Here is a 5,492-nt window from a genome sequence, read left to right as displayed (position 1 = left end):
TTTCTTATTCAGTGTCATATTTACAAATTCCTAAAACTTCGTGTATATTGAGCCAAAAATTACATTCACATCAACATAGAAGTGAAAGGAGAGATGCCACTACAGAGGCCAAGGAATTGATGCACAGAAAGCAACAGGAACATCGAGTGGGAGGAGATAGAGAAACAGAAACTATACCTTGACAGGAAGAAGTGGCGAGCGTTGGTACACCACACCCGGGAAACTGGAGCTGGAAAATGATGGCGATGATGCGATGATGACAGTAGTCAGGAAGGAATTTCCTCTAGATATGATGTTATTTGAACTTCTCAATTCTAAATGCTCCTATGAACTACAGAAACGTCTCCATAAATATGCCACCTTATTTATGTATTTTTCAAGTAAAGTCTACAGGATGGAAATGAGATAGAATTTCTTGTTTACTGGAATACACGAGAGATGACTAGTGAGGAAAGGTTATCAGGTAAGTATTAAGAGATTTTTGGAAGAGACTAGACTCTATATCTGAAAAGTTACAAGTGGAAATGTGTTCTATAACTCACCAGACTTACCGACTAATTCGGTGTCCAAAAGCATCCATCAATAATTAAGTGTTCCGTGTTATTTGTATTAGCACATTGGTTTATAACATAACGTTAATATTTACCTTATCTTGAGGTGTAATGCGGAATAAATGCTATAACTATTGCATCTTTGCCATAAGAGCATGTTCGAATGAATATGATAAACAATATGAAGATTCCTGTCGAAATATTTTCCTTACCCCACATATTAATGATTTTTCACCTCCAAGCCGTAGCCAGTCAGGCATTAAATCTGCACTTTCAAGCAATTCACACCGGCTTAAACACGCACCGGCTAGAAACCACCGTATAGTGAAGATCTATTCTTCTACTTCTTTTCAGCCTACAGTCTTACCTCCAGTAGCGGTGCTAAGGAGCTCGCCCCCCCCCGCCCGAAATAATTGAAAATGGGCCCCTCGTTTCCTGATAAGGTGCCTCTGTGGATCAGTGGTAGAGTGTCCGCCTCCGGATCCCAAGATAGCGGGTTCAAACCCGGCAGAGGTAGTCGGATTTTGAAGGGCGGAAAAAAGTCCATTCGACACTCTATGTCGTACGATGTCGGCATGTAAAAGATCTCTGGTGGCACATTTGGTGTTCACCCGACAAAATTCATTTAAAATCTCAGACATAGACGCCCAAGAGAGTTTCGGTTTACTTGGTCTGCCATCTAGTGGACCTAGAGTAAAACGGAACGTCAAAATTGACGAACAGACAGCTAGATGGCGTCAAATTAAAATGTCTGCACACGGTAGCTGAGGCCATACGATTATTATTATAATATTCTGATAAGGTACGTTACAAGTTTATTTCGTAGTACAAGGTTGCATATTATTACAATGAACAGCAACGACGATAATAATAATACTAATAATAATAATAATAATAATAATAATAATAATAATACAAATCCGAAGGAACGAATGGAACGAACACACGCAAGAAATACATATTCCGATTATAGTAACCAAAACACGTTGACCATCACAATATTAAGAAATTATCTCGTTCCTAGGACCAAATAATTTACAACTCAACCATCCATCGTAAGCCTACTTAGCTACACTGACTGCCGAGAGTTATAAACAGGCGCGAAACTTCAGTATTTAGAGTTTAGATAAGGAGAATATCTTTGTTATCGCATGTTCGCTGACTACTGGGTTTTCAGAACTGGCGAATTACTTCAAAAGCCTTGTTGATTGTTGTGAGTGGCAGCAAGGGATGGTTATTATTGGAACAGGTTGGGAAACCCACATTCTTTCAGAAATAACTACCCTATTCTTATTCATGAAAGAAGCTCTCTGTAATACAAATAATACTGTGTTGTGTGCTGTAGCTTTATCAATATTTAAAATCAGTCCTCAACTACTGAAGTAAGAAACAGTCATGGGCCCCTGACAAGCCATGGGCCTCCCGACCCGCGGGGTCAGCGCGGTCCTTATCGCCACCACTGTTTACTTTTTACCTCAGTGCGCCTGCCAGTGGTAATACATTCATAATGCAGGTTACTAGATGTTTTATTAGGTTAGCTTCCAGAACTAACAAATATTGTATTCACCCTCAGGAAAATCAAATGGTCTGCTTTGTTATTAAGAGAAAGAAACCTTAGTCAGCCCTCACTCCAACTACTTCATTTTTCACATCGTTTACCCACTTCCCTTTCCATCACATCTCCTAAACCCGCCCGCAGCTCTTGATCAGAGAGGGGTGTTGTCCTCTAGGTGGCCCGCCCCACCCCTCAGGCTGGGGAATGTAAACTTTTTTTAATTAAAAGGGGGTGGTTTGAACCAAATCCGATGGCTAGATTTCTACGATGAGTACTTTTATGTGATTAATTTCATTACAAAAGCCAGGTTGCTTCTAGATGACAGCGGCTTACTCTGTATCACGATAGTCCGGTAAGAAATGATGTGTATAAGAGAATGGGAACACGCCGCCATGTTTTATGAAGTAACTTTCCACATCTTCGCCTAAACCACTAGAGAAATTTCAACCAAACGTGGTTCACTTATGACTTTCTATCTAGAGACAAACGGCCCTAGGGGAGTGGGACGGGGTGGCATATAAAAAATAATCGAAAATTGTTTCGAATCCATAGTTGTCGTGGTCGCTGAGATGAAAATTGACTCTCTTGATGCCGTTTAAGTCAGAGTTCAGTCCCTATCGACATAGGGATGAGAAGAAAATGTCCAAAAATTACCGAGATTATGGATGTATGTGTGTGTATGTTCCAGCATAGTTCTCAATCAAACTTGGTACAAATATGACTTACTATCTGGAAAAATATACTGTGAGGGCAAGACACCCCTAGCACCCGTACGGGAGGGTGTGAAATGTAACAATAATCGAAATCGACCGATATCAGCGGCGAATCCATAGTTTTCGGTGTCGCTAAGATGAAATGTGACAGTCTGGATGCCCTTTAAGTCCAAGTTCGGCCTCCATCGGCATGGGGGTTGAGAAGGGGTGAACAGGAATAATATGTCCAAAATGAGCGATATTTGTGATGAGTCCACAGTTTTCGGGGTTCCTAGCCTCATTGGTGACAGTCTCAGTGACAGAATCGTGTATATAATATATACGTACAGTCATAACATACTTTTATTATTTGTTTAAAAGGATCAGGTACTTCCCTGACAATCTGGGCTGCCACAAGGAAATAGTTTAAGGCGAAAGTATAATCTAAAACTACACTTAAAAACACATAACAATAACTCTAAATTTACAAAAACCTGGTGAGTTGGCTGTGCGTTTAGGGGAGAGCAGCTGTGAGCTTGCATCCGTGAGATAGTGGGTTCCAATCCCACTGTCGGCACCCCTGAAGATGGTTTCCCATGATGGGGCTGTGGACGCTTCCTTCCCACGCCTAGGCCTTTCCTATCCCATCGTCGCGTAAGACCTATCTGTATCGATGCGGTTTAAAACAAATTTTTAAAAAAACAAGAAATTACAAAAGGATTCGTAAACAACCAGCGAACTTCACAATAAAGAAATCCATAAAAAACACTTCAAACAACGAATACAAATTCTAAAATTGAACAATCAAATATGGCGACGACGGGAAGGAAATGTCTAGGAATGGGAAGGAAGCTGCCATGGCCTTAATTAAGGTACAGCTCCAGCATTTGCCTGGTGTGAAAATGGGACTCGAACCCACTATCTACCGGTAGGTACTAGAGGTAGTACAATATAAAATGCAATATAATTATGTAAAAACGATCTGTTGATAAATATAAGGTTTTTAGTTTACATTTAAACAAATGGTTTTAAAACATCTGACAGTTGAATTAATAAACGCGGGGGGAGACGCAGGTACATTCTAGTGGATAAATACTGTAATTATAAGTCATACCATGAAAATTTCCAAAATTTGAATCGTTAAGGATAACATCCTCGGTTCAGGGACTCGGTGTTTGTGCTTTATCCAGTATTCCTGAAACTCACAATATACTCTATACCACACACTTTGCTATACACGACAGACCCTGGCCTTGGATTCCTAACGAATTACTTAGATTAAACTTCCTAGCTTTCCACATTTTCAGCTAAACTTGCAGCTGTATCTCAGAAACTGCCTGCTTTAGTTTGCTTCTTCAAACCATTGGCAGGCTAGGTGCTGCTACATCCTATATCTACTTCAATCTGTTTATGTCTTGGTCTACCCCTACAGTTCTTACCACCTACACGTCGCTCAAAAGTAACTGAGCAAGTCTTAAGATGTGTTTTATACCTTCCTCTATACTAAGGTCGCCAAATCGTTCCCCCCTCATTAATTAGATTCACTATCACTTCATTCATGATTCGATCTACCCATTTCAGCATTCCCCGTAACACAAAATTTCTAAAACTTCCGTTCTCTTTCTTTCTGTGTAAGTTATTCCCCATGTTTCACTTCCATACGGTGCCACACTCCAGACGTAAAATCTTCAAGAAATATTTCTAATATGCATAACTATACTTGGTGTGGTCAATTTTTTCTTTTTAAGACTTTCCTTGCTTGTGTTATTCTGAATTTTACACCCTTCTTGCCTTTGCATAATCTAATATCCATGTAACAATATTCATCGACTCTCAATTCATTTTATAATCTAAAATTTTGTACCACCTGACTGCATATCATTACATTTGCTCCTTTCCGAAGGCGGTGTTTGTGCCATTCAGCAGTTCCTTCATATTTTCTACATCATCAAATTGCAGACTTTTGATTTCTTCTTAAATTGTAGTTCCTTTTTCAAATTATAGTTTAATTTCGCCTGTTATGGATAAACACTGAAAACAAAGCTGATGAACTTGATCCTTCCCCTCACGCCTTCCTGCAGAGCTTCCTGTTTTCTTTCCATAGAGTTCGATTACCACCATTGTAAACCGATTTCTACAAATATTGTAACTAATCCTCCTTTCTCGGTACTTCATCATAATCACCCTCAGAATATCAAATACGTTGGTCCAATCAACGTATTCGAATGATATTTTATGATCTACAAATGGCAGTTTTGTACACTTGATTTTCTGAATTCAATTCTCTAACATCAGATGTTTATAGAGTCGGTATTGCTTTGTGCGTTCCTACATCGTACTTCCTCGAAAGACATACTGAACACGGCTTCGAGTGGCCTTCCTATTCTTCTGTAAATAATACGAGTTTAAACTGTGCAATCTACCCAGTGCTTAGTATCAGAACATTTACCAGCTCTCAAAGGCCAATTACGGTAAGGTACTGAATAAAAATACGTACACTATCAAAATATACATTACGAGAATTAAGCTCTTTTCTATAATACGTGTTCACCTCAAAAATGCTGTAAGTAAAACGATACTTATGAAGGTCACTTAATTTTGTTTCAGTAAATATACAATAGATACCAAACACAAATGTAAATATCTCCATGTTCCAGCTGGACAAGATTCAGATATACGGGGATATGAATATTC

Source organism: Anabrus simplex, chromosome 1, assembly GCF_040414725.1.
Source record: "Anabrus simplex isolate iqAnaSimp1 chromosome 1, ASM4041472v1, whole genome shotgun sequence".
Classification (NCBI taxonomy): Eukaryota; Metazoa; Arthropoda; class Insecta; order Orthoptera; family Tettigoniidae; genus Anabrus; species Anabrus simplex.
The sequence above is the reverse complement of the archived record's forward strand: the minus strand, read 5'-3'. Positions refer to the sequence as shown.